Source organism: Mirounga angustirostris, unplaced genomic scaffold, assembly GCF_029215605.1.
Source record: "Mirounga angustirostris isolate CCGP_5_RB_7025 unplaced genomic scaffold, mMirAng1.0.hap1 SCAF_10, whole genome shotgun sequence".
NCBI lineage: Eukaryota > Metazoa > Chordata > Mammalia > Carnivora > Phocidae > Mirounga > Mirounga angustirostris.
The window spans coordinates 102,501,211-102,517,851 of record NW_026991718.1 but is presented as its reverse complement, the minus strand read 5'-3'; the positions used below and the strand labels follow the sequence as shown (position 1 = coordinate 102,517,851).

General features: G+C 40.0%; 1 long non-coding RNA gene across 2 annotated transcripts in view; it reads left to right on the top strand.

Moving 5' to 3' along the window:
- The window catches only part of LOC135361786 (uncharacterized), a 574,061-nt gene that overhangs the window by 13,263 nt on the left and 544,157 nt on the right, over nucleotides 1–16,641 (top strand). The gene's annotated exons all lie outside the window — the stretch shown is intronic.

Sequence of the window (16,641 nt, the reverse complement as noted above, 5' to 3'; positions counted from 1 at the left end):
ATTGAGGAAGACACAAAGAAATGGAAAAATGTTCCATGCTCATGGATTGGAAGAACAAATATCGTGAAGATGTCAATGCTACCTAAAACAATCTACACAGTCAATGCCATCCCTATCAAAATACCATCCACTTTTTTAAAGAAATGGAACAAGTAATCCTAAAATTTGTATGGAATCAGAAAAGACCCCAAAGGGCGCCTGGGTGGCTCAGTTGGTTAAGTGACTGCCTTCAGCTCAGGTCATGATCCTGCGGTCCCTGGATCGAGTCCCGCATCGGGCTCCCTGCTCGGCAGGGAGTCTGCTTCTCCCTCTGACCCTCCTCCCTCTCATGCTCTCTGTCTCTCATTCTCTCTCTCTCAAATAAATAAATAAAATCTTAAAAAAAAAATAAGACCCCGAATAGCCATAGGAAAGTTGAAAACAAAAAGCGAATCTGGTGGCATCACAATTCCGGACTTCAAACTCTATTACAAAGCTGTCATCATCAAGACAGTATGGTACTGGCACAAAAACAGATAGATAGATCGATGGAACAGAATAGAGAGCCCAGAAATGGACCCTCAACTCTATGGTCAACTCATCTTTGACAAAGCAGGAAAGAATGTCCATTGGAAAAAAGACACTCTCTTCAACAAATGGTGTTGAGAAAATTGGACAGCCACATGCAGAAGAATGAAACTGGACCATTTCCTTACACCACACACAAAAATAGACTTAAAATGGTTGAGAGATCTCAATGTGAGACAGGAGTCTATCAGAATCCTAAAGGAGAACACAGGCAGCAACCTCTTCGACCTCAGCTGCAGCAACTTCTTCCTAGAAACATCACCAAAGGCAAGGGAAGGAAGGACAAAAATGAACTACTGGGACTTCATCAAGATAAAAAGCTTTTGCACAGCAAAAGAAACAGTCAACAAAACCAAAAGACAAGTGACAGAATGGGAGAAGATATTTGCAAACAACATATCCGATAAAAGGCTAGTTTCCAAAATCTATAAAGAACTTATCAAACTCAACACCCAAAGAACAAATGAGCCAATCAAGAAATGGGCAGAAGACATGAACACACATTTTTCCAAAGAAGACATCCAAATGGCCAACAGACACATGAAAAAGTGCTCAACATCACTTGACATCAGGGAAATCCAGATCAAAACCTCAATGAGGTACCACCTCACACCAGTCAGAATGGCTAAAATTAATGTCAGGAAACGACAGATGTTGGTGAGGATGTGGAGAAAGGGGATCCCTCCTATACTCTTTGTGGAAATGCAAGCTGGTGCAGCCACTCTGGAAAACAGTATGGAGGTTCCTCAAAAAGTTGAAAATAGAGCTACCGTACGATCCAGCAATTGCACTACTGGGTATTTACCCCAGTGATACAAATGTAGGAATCCGAAGGGGTACATGCACCCCAATGTTTATAACAGCAATGTCCACAACAGCCAAACTGGAAAGAGCCAAGATGTCCATCAACAGATGAGCGGATAAAGATGTGGTATATATATACAATGGACTATTATGCAGCCATCAAAAGGAATGAAATCTTGCCATTTGCAACGATGTGGATGGAACTGGAATGTATTATGCTGAGAGAAATAAGTCAATCAGAGAAAGACATGTATCATATGATCTCACTGATATGAGGAATTCTTAATCTCAGGAAAGAAACTGAGGGTTGCTGGAGTAGTGGGGAGGTGGGAGGCATGGGGTGACTGGGTGATAGACATTGGTGAGGGTATATGCTATGGTGAGCCCTATGAATTGTGTAAGACTGTTGAATCACAGACCTGTACCTCTGAAACAAATAATAAATTATATGTTAAAAAAAAAAAAGATAGTAGGAAGGGAAAAGTGAAGGGGGGAAATTGGAGGGGGAGACAAACCATCAGGGACTATGGACTCTGAGAAACAAACTGAGGATTCTAGAGGGGAGAGTGGTGGGGGGATGGGTTAACTGGTGATGGGTATTAATGAGGGCACGTATTGAATGGAGCACTGGGTGTTATAGGCAAACAATGAATCATGGAAAACTACATGAAAAACTAATGATGTAATGTATGGTGATTAACATAACATAATAAAATAAAAATAATAAATACATAAATAAAAAAATAACAGAACAAATTCTATAGCTTTTATGTTCTTTTATGGTGTAGGGACAGCAAGAGCCTGATGGAACACTAAAAAAAAAAATCCTTTATTTTGGCCTGGGTCTCTAATCTTGCAATGATGTTAAATAATGTCACTTTATATTTTTATTATTATCTATTACATTTTTCGGCACCTGGGTTTAACTGCTTCTCTCACAGTGTCTCCTTGGCTGTCACCTTGGTCCACCAGTGTTGGGAAAACTTAGGGGCCATGATAAAATCCATTGGTAAAATTTTGGCCATGGATTATTTATTTATTTATTTTTATTTATTTATTTTGGCTAAAATAACAGAAATGTTTTCCTCCTGTGCAGGAATTAGTGTCTCATTCACATTCTCCTGAATAAAGGACAGATGGTAAGGATTTAGTTTTATGCTGCAGTTAGCTATTGTTTCATAGCAAGCTCCTCCACACTCTGTGGCCTAAAATAGGAACACTTACTGCTCTTGGATCAGCTAGACAGTTCTTCTCTTGGCCAGGCTTACTATGCATCTCTGGCCAGCGGTGGGCAAGGTAGGCAGCTCTGTTTCTCTAGGTTGTCTATAGGCTCGTCCAAGGTCACCTTGAGTGGGATGGTCGGGATCTTTTCCATGCTGTCTCTCATCTTCCAGCAGACTCATCTGGGCTTGTTCACAGGGTGATGACAAGGATCTAAGAGAGAGAAGCATGCAAAGCTTCTTGAGGCCCAGACTTGGAGCTGGCACACTGACACTTCTACTGCAAAGTTACAAGCAAGTCATGAGTCCAGGTCAGACTCAATAGGTAGAGAGAGAGACTTCCTCTTAGTGGAGGAGCTATAGAGTCACACTATTGAGACTGTGGATGTAGGGAGGCCATTACGTGGAGTCATCCGTGCAACCAATCTCCTACATCTTAATTGGGAAGTAATCTTCAATAAGGTTAGTTATCTCTACCCCAGGTAAAGGAATCATGACCTGTGGCCAATTGCTAGGCCTGTATTTATCAATGTGTGATCTATAGGTTCTTTCTGTATCATATTCACTGTTAAACTTTAGGTGCTCTAAACCTATTGAATTAGCATCTCTGGGTCTGGGGCCAGGAAGTCCTTATGTTAATTGGTCCCCCAACCCCACCCCATAACCCTTAATCTCAGGTTTGAGAATCTCTGCATTAGATTCTCCTACTCAATACAATCAGTGAAACATGCAGACTGAAGTACGAGAGTATTTTTTCTGATACAGAAAATTGATTCAGAAATGAATTACAAAAAATATAGTTGGACTTTTCCACTGAATTGCCTTAAACAGACTCTGAACTTTTCCCAAATTATGATAAATATGTCACAGTTAAATCAAATTAATCAATAAACTCATACTGACAAAGTTAGATAGAATTAGTTTGACTGATGCCTTTGTTCTTTTGATTTTGTGCCTGCAAAGGGCCCCTAAAAACTGATGCATCTCTAAATTGGACCATTTTCCTTTCCTCAGCAACAGTGTCCAGGGCAACATTCCTATGGTTTCTTTCATAGAAAGAGTGAGAAAACTACCATTAGGTCATCCCTACAAGAAGCCTGTGATATAGCAAAGATGAAAAATGCATAGGGATGCCTGGGTAGCTCATTTGGTTAAGTGTTGGACTCTTGGTTTTGGTTTAGGTCCTGATCTCAGGGTCATGTGATTGAGCCCCACATGGGGCTCCACTCAGCATGGAGTTTGCTGGAAATTCTCTCTCCCTCTCCCTCCCCCTCTTCCTCCAACATGCTTGTGTGCATGCTCACTCTATAAATAAATAAATAGATAATAAATAAATAAATAAATAAATAAATAAATAAATAAATAAATAAATAAAATCTTAAGGAAAAATGCGTAAATTTTTACTTGGCAAGACAAGAACAGGTTATAGGTTTCATGCAATGTCTTCTAGCAGGCAAGAAGGGAAGGAAAAAAGAAGTCCTTACATTTTCAAAATCCATATCTTTCTCTTCAATTCAGAAGCATTCAGTAGAGTCATCCAGGTGTCCCTCAGGTAGACAAACTGTGTGTGTGTGTGATAAAGAGAGAGAGAGAGAAATGGAGAGAGGGAGAGGAGGAGAGTAGTTCTATCAGTTCACTGGAAGCTTCTTTTGAGCCATTGATTGAAAATTTAAGACATTCTGGAAGATTCTTTTTGGAGTCAAAAGGTACTTTAATGACAACTTGAAGGTAATAAATCTGAAAGAAGTAAAAAGCACTTCAAAAAAGGCTAATACTCCACTTAAACTAGTCTTCTTGGTTCTAGTCTTTACTGGTACTAATTTAGCTTGCACAGAGGATCAGATTAATCATCTGAAAGCTTGAAAGCCCTAATAGCACCCATTACCTCACTGAGTTGTCAAATTCAAATGCATCAAGGTCAGAGAAAAGAAGAGTAAGTGAATGAAGCTGGATGGTTGTGAGTAATAAGGGGTGGTGGGGTCTGAGGGAAACTGGAAAAATGTGTGTCCCATTGAGAAATACTCAAACTCAGATGTTTTTAAAATAATGGACCTGACCAATAGAACACATTTGGGCTCAATTCTGGCCTTAGGCCATCTGTGTGCCTCTGTGGGCTGGCTCAAGTCCAAATTTATTAATCTGGCATTTCAGATTCTCTATGGCTTAACACAGTGCTGTGAAAAGAGTAAGACTCCTCACATTCATTTTTTTTTAAAGATTTTATTTATTTATTTGACAGAGACAGAGACAGTGAGAGAGGGAACACAAGCAGGGGGAATGGGAGAGGGAGAAGCAGGCTTCCCGCTGAGCAAGGAGCCCGATGTGGGGCTTGATCCCAGGACTCTGGGATCGTGACCTGAGCCGAAGGCAGACGCTTAACGACTGAGCCACCCAGGTGCCCCCTCACATTCATTTTTAATGCAACAAGATATAGAGGAAAGATGATTGGGCTTTGGAAGTCTTGGGATTAAATTCTGATTCCACCACTCATGTGGTGTCCCTACAGCCTCAGATGACTCATCTCCTCCTCTCTAAGCCATGTTTGTTTTTCGTATGTACAACATCAGTAGTAATGCCTGTCTTGCCTTGTTCATTTATTTCCTAGGAAAAGAAAATGATATCATTCAGAGCTGTATAACCAATATTGCAGCCAGTGGCGCCGTGGGGCTATTGAGTACTTGGCATGAGGCTAGTGCAACAGAGGAACTGAATTTTTTTAGTTGTATTTATTTTAATTAATTTAAATGTAAGCATAAATCCTGTTTAATTTAGTGCTTGGTAAACTCTTAAGAATGGTTGGAATAACTTGAATTTGTCAATCTACGTTTTTTAGCTGTAAACTTTTATGAAATCTAAACACAGATAAAATATTTCTGATGAAAATTTAGCATCTGAATTGAGATGTCTGCAAATGTAAAATACACACTGGATTTTGAAAACTTGGTATGAAAAAAGAATGTAAAACATCTTGTTAATAACTTTTGATACTGACTACATGTTAAATAATATTTTGGCGATATTGGTTAAATTAAGTGTATAGTTAAATTAATGTCACTGATTTCTCTTTACGTTTTAAACAAAGATGGTACTGGCTATTTTAAAATTGTATATGTGGCTCATGTTTTTCTATGGGGCACTGCTGATCTATCTGATTAAAGCTTTCAATAAACTATGATTTTTGTTTTATCAGCAATAAATACTACACAAGTAGGTTGGAATATTTGTGAGGATAGGGATTATATCTGTCTTGTTCTCCATCATATATCTAGACCTGGCCTTGTTCCTGGAACAACGTAGGGGCTTGATAAAGATTCTTTAAACAAATAAATATTTAAATAAGTTTAAATACATATTAATTGAACATTTATTCAAATAGTGTCTTTGTTGCTTTGCCTATAAGATGAGGGAGCTGTAAAATGCTATCTACATTGCTTCCAGCTCTGAAGTACAGTAAGACCTGCCATGATAGGATGCCATACATTGCACAGTGCAATATGCTTTCACTCTGTGAAGATGGACAGTGTTTTTCACCTGGCTGGCCTGCGGGGATTTTGATATAGTATCTTTACACACTATAGATCAATACAAGAAAGATGAGCAAATCTCCATTAGATGACAAGCTGTAACTCCTATCGCCAGATTCTAATTAGTCAGGAGGAAAGTAGGACTTGTCATATCAGCATCTGTATGTTGACCTTGGTCACTTTATCTTCATTATTTTTTATTTTCAGTCAAACCTCTGTTTACTAGATAATTCTCACTTCAGTAGGCCTACAGATTGGAGAGTTGTTTTAAGCACGTGAATATTCCACACCTTGAAGTGAGAATTTGCCCCTTGGGAAGTAGCATGCTTTCTTGGAGAATGAATTGTCACCTCACATTTGCCATCTGTGCTCAAGGAAATATGTTTATTTTTAGTGAACAAGGTAAACCCTAGAGGGGATAAGTTATAGATTCCCCTAACCAGTAGGTTCCACTTTGTTTCATTTCATGTGATCGTATAGTATTCTCTTGATAATGAACATATCAGGTTTCTGAGGTCCCTGGAGCTCTTCTTAAAAGGAAAAGTGTGTATGGGTGTAAATGTTATACATAATGTATGCATATGTGTTTCTGTTTCCATGGGAAATGTTATGATTTATTTGCCCTACACAAAATTTAACATTTTAACTCTCACTCCATGGAACTGAAGGTGAGGAACTTTACTGTGAAGTGAATTTCTTCGGAAATGAATGGCAACTTGTCATTTTCCTCTGCTTCTTACTGATGGAAGTTGTGAGGATTCCAGTGTTTTCCCCTGAGAGATTATCTTCCGTTGGCTGCCATCCTAAGTTTTGAGATGTTTATTCTAGAGGCAATTTAAACAAAAGGGAGGAAATGCCCTGGACTAGTGACTGCGTGTAATCATAATGAAAAATGCTTAATATTGAATCAAAGGAGTAGAAGATGGTGTCATGATTTCAGACTCAGACTCTCTCACTTCTGGGGATGGGAATCCTTTGGAGAAACTAGGATAAAAGAAAAGCATGTTGTGGCAAACCTGGCCCATTTGTAGCGTATATATTTTCCTCTTTTTTCATTTTTATGACATCATGACCCTGTAGATGAAGAAGGTTGGTAAGTAGTGTGCTAATGCAATCTAAGGGTTTTGTGTTTTTTTTTTTTCCTACCTTGTGATGGTGTTTAGTGAATTAAGTTTCTGTTTTGTACTTAAATAAAAAAGAAAGCACATGACCACTAGAATAAAAATGGATTCAGGCAGGAATCATCAATGGGTACCAAATCTAGAGGTGGAGGTTCAACAAAGAGCAGGATACTTATATAATTGCAAGGCATCTAAAAATACAGAAGGGAAATAGTTAACTGTGCAGTGAAGACATGGAACAGCATCTTAGCCAAGTGACAGAAATTAATATCACCACAAACAGGCAAATGAATATCATGGGTTCTGAGATGAGATACTTTTGGAAGAACACATCGTTATGTAGTCTTGCAGCCCCTAATGCAACCCAGGGACCTAATCACAAGGAAATATCAGAGAAACCCAAATTGAGGCTAGTCTATAAAATAAATGAAAAGCTGGGGGATTGCTTCCAGGTTCAAGGAGACTATAGAGACATGACAACTGAGTGCAACTTGTGATCCTGAACTAGATCCTTTATCTGAACCATAACTGTTATAAAGTTCATTGTGGGGGCACATGATGAAATGTATATATGGACTATAGATTAGATAACAAAGTATTGCATCAATGTTAAATTTATTGAATTTGAGAACTGTATGGTGATTGTGTAAGAGACTCTTCTTAGGAAATAGACATTGAGGTATTGCAGAGTAAGGCATCAAATGTACAGCCTACTGTCACATGGTTCAGAAATACACAGAGTGTGGGCTGGTATTAAACAACATGGAAAAATATTAAAATGTGCTGGTATAAAGGGCATTTCATATTTGCAGCTTTTCTCTAAACTTGAAATCATTTCAAAATAAAAAGTTTTGAAAACTAGAAGCCAGCCTCCCTACCACACACACAACCTCCCTACCACATGCAGATATACATGAGCCTATTGATGGAAAGCCTTCATGGGAGAAGAATTTAGAATACAAGCAGTTGGAATAGTAGGAGAAGGATATGAGGATGAGCCATGAAAGCACCTTCTCATAAATATTGTTGGAAGCAGTTCTTTTACGATGACAGAACCCAGGAATTCGTGTCCATCAGGATAGTTCCATTGAAGAAATTTCAGATGGCTGCAAAGCTCCTAGCATCCAGGGTGTAGGGTGATGAAGCCCTGGGTTGAGGGTTGATTTATTGGCTGGCTTAACCTGTTTGTTACCAGGAACTTGCGGAGCAGACGCCTGGGTAGAGCTTGTGTGCCCTGCACCATTCCTCCAGAGAGACAGCGTGAGATTAAACCTGGCGAGGGGCACATTCATTGTACTTTAAGTGTTGCATTCCCAAGGGCAGTGGCTTGCCATACGTCTTCTCTAGTGGACTGGCATAACTGCAGCGGGTGAGCCCCACAGTTTCCTTTGAAGCATGTGGAGGGAAAGTTGGTTCTTTGTGCAAGCTCTCTCTTCTACTCACAAGATTTCAAGTGTGCAAGCTTGCTTTTTCTGCAGACTTGAGGCTGAAGCAATGCACCCATATACCCTGTGCACAGAGCCTTCTAGGAAGAGTAGGGCTTGCTAACCAGCCCATTAGAGTGAGAGAGAATGAAGCCGTTGTTTAACCAGTCTAGAGAAAAATCTCAGCGGGATCTCCCTTAACAAACACCTGTAATCTGGTGTTATACCAACACACAGTTAACTCTTTATACAGACCTTTGTAGTACTCTAGGAAGCACCCTGTGGGGTTACATAGGAAGGAAAATCCAGCCTTTTATTACTTAATCACATCACTCAATGTTAGAGGTTTTCATTATCTCATAAAATGCTTTCCAGGGGTAGGGAAAGGTGGTTTGGAAGAAATTTTATTGACTTGCCTTGTTTGCAATTTTGTGAGCTTTCAGACAAAAATACTTGTTCCTCTATTTATTTGTTGTTTTTAAAGAACATGACTTTTGCTCAGGATTGGTTCATTTTATTATGTCCTCATGGTGACATGTTTTAAGAATTATTTTCCTTAAGTGTAAATGGCATACAGCACTGTAAGTAATCAATGTGTATTTGATTATAGCAATAATCGTTTCAGAGTGTCATGGATCAAAATCATGGCTTATGATGGAGCCAGTTTTGGATCCAGCAAGCTTTCAGAGCTATTTGCTTTAAAAGGAGAATGAGGTCCTAAGACTAAGGTTTCTAGTTTTCAAAGTGCTGTGTACAATTTCATCCTCATGATCTCTTATCAACTCTGAAAGGGGACACTTTTGTTGTCTTTGCTTGGTAACCATTTACAAAGTTTCCATCTTTATTTCAGTGGATAGCATTGTGGTTGTTTTTTTTTTTTTCACATGATATGAATTATTTTATAGGGGGCTCTCCATTCAAGTTGGGGATCACAAAGCTTTCTTCTTTTTCATTTAGTACCAAGAGAAGTAAAAGAACAAAAGAAAAGGATTAAAAAAAAAAACAATTAAGAGAATAGACTAGTGACACACCTAGGCACAGCCTGGTGCTTTCCAACAGGGGGTTCATTTTCCACATACATGACTTATTTGGCAGAGTAATATGGGCCCAAGTTTTTGGATTTAAATTGTCTTTAAAAATTCCATGGCTTAGGTGTGGGATTTTTTTTTTAAGATTTTATTTATTCATTTGAGAGACAATGAGATAGAGAGCATGAGAGGGGGGAAGGTCAGAGGGAGAAGCAGACTCCCTGCCGAGCAGGGAGCCCGATGCGGGACTCGATCCCGGGACTCGAGGATCATGACCTGAGCCGAAGGCAGTCGCTTAACCAACTGAGCCACCCAGGCGCCCTGGTGTGGGATTTTTAAGGTGTAATTGTGGTGGAGTCAAAAGCTGTTTGGAAGCCCAGCAATTAAGGCAGATTACTGAAATCTCTTCCCAAACAGAGGGATGCTGATGTCTCTTTGGGAAGTGGCTGCCTAGAGAGGAAGCAGGAGGTTGCATTTCAGGGCAGGGTAAACTGGGGCAACTATCTTGAGTTCTTGAGATAGGACTACCCTTCAGCTGGTTTTCTTGCCTGGATTGTAACTTTCTTATGAGAGAAGGAAAAAAGATGTCTTGGGCTCTCGGTCTTCTTTAGCTGGTGTGATATTTTGAGATGTGTGTGTGTGCGCGCATACTTTGAATTAGAAAATTTCTAATTTTTTTCACTGAGAGTCTGGGTTGCCATGCATGTCTCTAGTGTGGCAGGAACAAGTCTCAACTGAGAGAGTGACAAGTGACAGTAGGCTCTCTCTTTGTGGGCCTTAGCATGGGATCCTTTTCTTCTCAGTCACTGCTCATAGCACTGACAGAAAAGGAGATAATTTTCCTTTTCTTTCTCCTTCACATTCTGGCATTTGGACAACTTTCCCTTGGGACCAAAAGCATTAATCCTGACCCTGCATTTCCTCAATGTGGCAGATTGACTTTGGTTAAAGAATCCAGTGAAACTCCCCAGTGAACACAAGGTCCACTGACTCTCTTCCTGAAACGCTGACATTCTACATGGCTATTCTGGACGCGGTTCCCCCCCCCCCCCCCCCAACCAATTCTTTTAATTGCACTGAGCTCTGGCTCTATTTTAAACTGTGTCCAGCCACTTACCATATTAAGGAAAAAGCAAGTATTTATCCCATCCCATGAGGTGCTGATTGGTTGTAAAATGCCCTTGTAAAATCCATTCTTGCTGTTAACATCATTTGTAAGAAGGAAAAGTATTTGGAATTTGCCAAAATTGCTGAACTCAGTACAGATCAGACACTTCTATGGCCTCGTGTTTGTTGAATTATTAGAAAATCCTGAGCCTGTAAGGACCCCAGGAAGTCTTCTAGTATGTTCTTCTGGCTCTGGGTGAATCGGCCCCTTGAAATGGTCTTGCACGTTCCTGGGCTTTTCCTGTCTCAACATCTCCTTGGAGGGAGATTACAAGATTTCTCTTTGTAACCTAACATGATACATGTCAGCTTATTCAACAAGAATTCGTCCTAAGAGCTAAGCTGACATCTTTCTGGAATGAGTTGAAGCCAATTTTTGGTTCTTTTCTTCTTGGGGATAGAGAACTGTGATGGAGGAACCGTCTGTATATCATTCAACCACCCTGAGGAGCCAATCTCAGTTCCTTTAGCCTCTGCTCTTTCCTAAATCTATAGTCGCTTTACTTTTTGTCCTAAGTAATATATTTTTTCAGTATCTGTGACTCGTTTTGTTTTTATATACAAAATTTTGTGCTGCTCGGGTTTCCACTGTTCCCTTCTTTATCCACGGGACAGCTGTGCCAAGAACATACACATTTTCCTGTGGCAGCATAGCCCTGGTGACAGAGATGGCCAGGAGAAACACAGGCCAAGAAAACAGAGAAGAGATCAGCATATTAAGCTGTGTGCAGCATAGATCAGACTAAAAAGTAAGCAGTCAATAAACAAATTCTGCATAAATAAAATTTCACTCATAGGTCATTTTCCTGGGCACTGACAGCAACTTTATTTATAGTAAATGATGCTCTTATGGGGATGTTTTGAAATGTAGATGCCATCCTTTTTCTTTTATGTCCTGAGAATAACAGAATCCGTTATATTGGAGATTTTTTACATTAATTGAACCACTGTCTTGGGGTAGAGAATTCACAATTTGGTTGATCTCCCAATGACTGGCATTACCTAGGAGCTATTGTGTTCCCCAAAGTAACACTGATAAGAAGAGACTACTCCCAGAATGCCATGGGCTTTTTCAGTTAAAACTAGGATGGGTGTAACTTCTTTACTTCCTGAAGCTGTATCAGTTACAAATATGTGGAAACAGAGCAGATTAAGCTATTATGGAGTCATTTCTTCTGAATAATTCATATTATTTTTCCTGTGTAGAACTGTTCATTCTCCCCTTCCTCCCAGATATGAACTAAATATTGAAGGTTCATTACATTTCTAAATATCAGAATTCTAACCATGATATTAGGTTTGGGAGCAGGCTGAGTTTTGTGTCCCAATGAACAGGATGTAATAAAAACTCCATAAAGAGCTAACTCTTTGCCACATGCTTTGAACATTATGCAACACTTGAGGGAAAATAACTTACAGTCTTAGCTTAATTATGCATGGCTCTGAAGTAAATCAAGATCATCTCTCCAAATCATGTTTTAGTAAACATCGTCCTACTCTCAACACCCATTTTAAATCAATGAAATTTTAGGTTTCATCATCTTAGTGATAAGTTGCTTTTCTTCTGGAAGCTTTGCCAGCAAACTGACTCTGCATGAGTTGGTTTTCCATTGCCCTTGTTGAACACAGAGCTATCTTGCTCAGTAGGAAATGAACACAGGACTCCCTATGGCCAAGGAGCTGATGTTGTTCAAGGCTTTCTGGTGCAGGGAACCCCTTGACTGTTTAAATGTGCCCAACTATTTGACTTGTCAGTCTCTTGTGTCAAGTAACTCATTCAGAATCCTGCATAGTTCTCCTGTCATTTTCCTGGAAATGGCATAAGGTTTTGTGTGTTCTCATCTGTGTCAAATAAAAACTTGAATCTAGGCATAGAACAGATGGAATCCTATTTAAATGCCCACCACTTCATACTCATGTTCTCCCTTCCAGTGGATATCACAATCCCTAGCTTTTCATGGCAAAATATTTATAACCCCAACCCTCTCTTCTTTCCTTTCTACCTCTTCTGCCCTTTGAAGGACAATCTGAGAGACTGATAATTTTTCAGAGTGCCTTGCTACAGTCTGTGTGCCTCATTAGGTAGGGCTGGGAGGGCAGATTTTAATTATTCAAGTATTTGTTGGGTGTCTACTGGATGTTAACCACTGAGGTCAACTGAGGTTGAACTGTGCATTCCTCACCTCCAGAATGGCAGCATAAGGGATGAGGCAAAGCAATGGTGTTCTGATATTGCTGGTGCACAAAAGTTATTAGAAATGGCTTCACAATGGCATGAGAATGGAGCATATGGAACCTGGCTAGTGGTGTCCCTTTGATACCAAATAAAGAGAGTGGACAAAATTGTGTCCTTCAATTAAGAGTGACAGTCATCCAAGGGAGCTCTTTCAAGTCTCTCTTTGAGCAGTTGTTCACCTGGTTGAACAGGCTTCTTAGTGTAGACAAAGTCAAACCATTCAAGAAGACAACGGGCTATTGCTGAGGTGGTGGGACAGATGGGGTATAGGAACTCTTTTTACTTATTTTGCCTCAAAATGCTAAAGTCCTGTAAGAAGAAGTAACAGTGCTCATGGGGTATTTGCTATGTGCCAGGATTTATTTTCAGCCTTTTATATACATCTAATTTAAACTTCACAGAAACCTCTTAGGTGGGCACTATTATTATTTTTCAGGCAGGTAAATGGATACACAAGGAGCATGAGTACCTTGCCTAAATTCATGTAGTTAGCAAAAGATGAAGCCAGGCAGTCAGATTCCAGAAGCTGAGAGCCTTTAACCAGAAAATAGGGTTCCTTTGGATCAGGTTTCCAATGCTGCAAACTGGGAGAAAGAAGCACATATCTTAAAAGTTAGTTTCAGAGAATTTGGGTCATTTTGTTTGTTTGTACATAGGAACCAGTCATATGGTATGGGGGAAGGGCACATGGTCATATTTGGTGAACAAATACATTTCCTAGAAATTAGTTCGGAGTTTGGAAACTTTTCTGCCTATGAAGCTCCTGTAGGAGCTTCTAGAAAAGAGCTTTTCTCTTCTAGAAAAATTTGCTCTCTGGATTTTGCAAAGCAGAGCCCTGGAGCTCCCCTGGGAGAGTGGGAAGAAGTTTCCTCTTAAGCTGATTGAGTGAAAGCCCCAGCAAAGTGACATTTTATAGAAGAGGCCCCATCAAAGCCAGTAAAGCTGAGCATAATTCCTTAAATGTATCTTTATGTAAACAGGGAGGACTCAACAAGATTTTAAAATAACACAGTTGAGTAAGTGAAACAACTGAAGATATGCATCTCATTCAAATCGAATTCACCAACTGCAACAATATTATCTCATTAGGGAGATTTTATGTCACATGTTCAAAGCTGGCTTTAAGTCCTTAAGAGGTATCAAAATAATCAAAGTGTTTTCTTTGCTCTTAGGCATCTTATGAAAGAATCATAAATGGTTGAGATGTTTATGTTGATCAGAAACCACAGTTGAGAAGTGAAAGGAAAGGGTGTTTCTGAGCATAAAGCTAGGAGGGAGGAGACTCAGTCCATTATTTTAGCTTCTGTCTTAGAACTGTTACGCTCTGTCTGCCCTGAATCCCTGACTCCAGGTTGCTGGAGGCTCTCTGGAGAGGAATATGTCTTTAATGTGAGAAGAATCAGAATTGAGAAAGGGATTCCCAAATTTGATTGGCTATCATAATCACCTGGAATGCTTTTTTAAGGTACAGATTTCCAGGATCCTCCCCCTGGATGTTCTGACCCAGCAGGTCCAGATTGGAAATCAGGAACATGATTTTTTACAAATCTCTCTCGATGGGCATCTATGATCAACCAGGACTGGGAGCCACAATCTAGTGTATACATTTTACAAATGAGTAGACTGCGGCGTGGTTAGGATAATTAATGTACTCAATTCCTCTTCTAGAGATGGAGCTGAGACTGGAATTTCTTTCCTTTCTTCCCTCCTTCTCTAGATTCAGTGCTTTTTTCAAGTCTCTGAGTACATATGCATTGGACAGCTAGGGATGTGTGTGTGTGTGAGTGTGTGTGTGTGTGTGAGAGATGCAGTCACGTAAGGATGAGGACTTATCCCTTGAAGATACTAAATATCAGGCTATTAATAATAATACTATTATTTTGAAATGGAATCATATGAGTAAAAATCTTTGATGGTTGGAATTAAAATGTAAATTTTGTGAAAATAGAATTATTTAGTACACAGTCTCCTAGGAGAAGTAAAAAGCACCACAAGGAAATAAGAGACACTTTGTCCAAGGCTTCCAATTATGTGGAAGAACCATGCCTTATATCCTGGAAAAGACAGATGAGTAGTGAAGAATTGTCCTATTAACTTCATCTCCCTTCCCCAATCTATTGTCTTCCCAAAATCCCACTTGGATTTCGAGCTCCTGAGGTCAGGGACTATATCTTATTCCTACTTATATCCTGATAATAATGATTATTTATTGAGCACTTATTTCATTTGCAAAACAGTCCTATGACATAGGTACCGTTATAACCCCATATCACACATGAGGAAATAGATAGGCAAACACCATCTGGTTTGTTTAGTGAGTACAGAGGAAGTACCCTCTCTGGCCTAGAGTAGACAAGGAAGGGATTCAGGATGAGATGGGACTTTAGTCAAGGCTTGGAGGATGGGTACACACCAGGTGAAGAATGGGCAGGGGAGGAATGATCTCTGGCTGAAGAAAGGTATGCCAACATGTTTGAGAAGGTGGGAAGGAATCAAGGTAGGCATGCTTGAGGGTCAAGTTCAGGATGGTTTCCTCAGAGCAGGCTTGGGCAGAGAGGCAGTGGGAACTGTGGTTGGAAAGGCAATTTGGGGTGGACCTATGGATGGCCTTGAAATCTAGATAAAGAAGCTTGGCTTTGGTTTTGTCCACATTGAGGAGCTCTTCAAAGCTTTTGAGCAGGGGAACGACATGCTGGAAAAATGCTATTCTAGGACAATATGAGTGAGGGGAGGTCTGAGGCACCAGAGCTTCAAGTCCCTGTTCAAAGAAATAGGGACATTTGGAGGAAGCACCAGTTACAGAGGAGAGGAATAGACGAGTTCATCTTTGTTTTGATTGGGTTGGGATGCCCAAGCCACGTGGCCATCTCTAGCAGGCAGTTGGAGCTCTGGGGCTGGAAATAAAGATATGGAATGTGGATTTTTGAAGTTGGTAGTAAATAAATCTCTGAGTAGAAGAATGAGGAGCAGGAAGAACAGAGGGTCTGGGACCAAAACTTGTGTACCTGACATATTTGGGGATCAGGAAGATAAACCAGGGAAGCAAATAGTTAAGTGGAGTCTGGCATGTAATGAGCTTTTTCATTTCATTAAAAAATAACCCCATGTATATGAATAACTGTTTAATGTGTTCATCTCTTATGTGTGTGTTTATCCAGTGAGATTTTTTGTTCCCTAACTGCCTGCAAGACATTCTCACCAAACTATTTGCCCTCTGGAAATCTTGCCAGAACCTCAAACGTAATATTTCCCCAACTGAACGTGGCTTCTCATTTTCCAAACTTGTCTTGTGTTCTGTGTTCTTTATTTCTAGTGATGGCTTCCCATCTTCTAGACTCAAAACTCTTGACTTCCCTGTGTATTCCACTTGCTTCCAAGGCCCAGAATGTTGACCTCTTTGTGCTCCTTAAGTGTCCAGCCTCCTCTCCCACACCACTGTGCTTGACTTCAGGTCCCCAGGTCCTTTACCTGGGGATGTTTAACAATGTCTTAATTCATCCTTCCAAGTTTACACTCTCCTCCCTGTAATCCACCATACACACTGCTACCA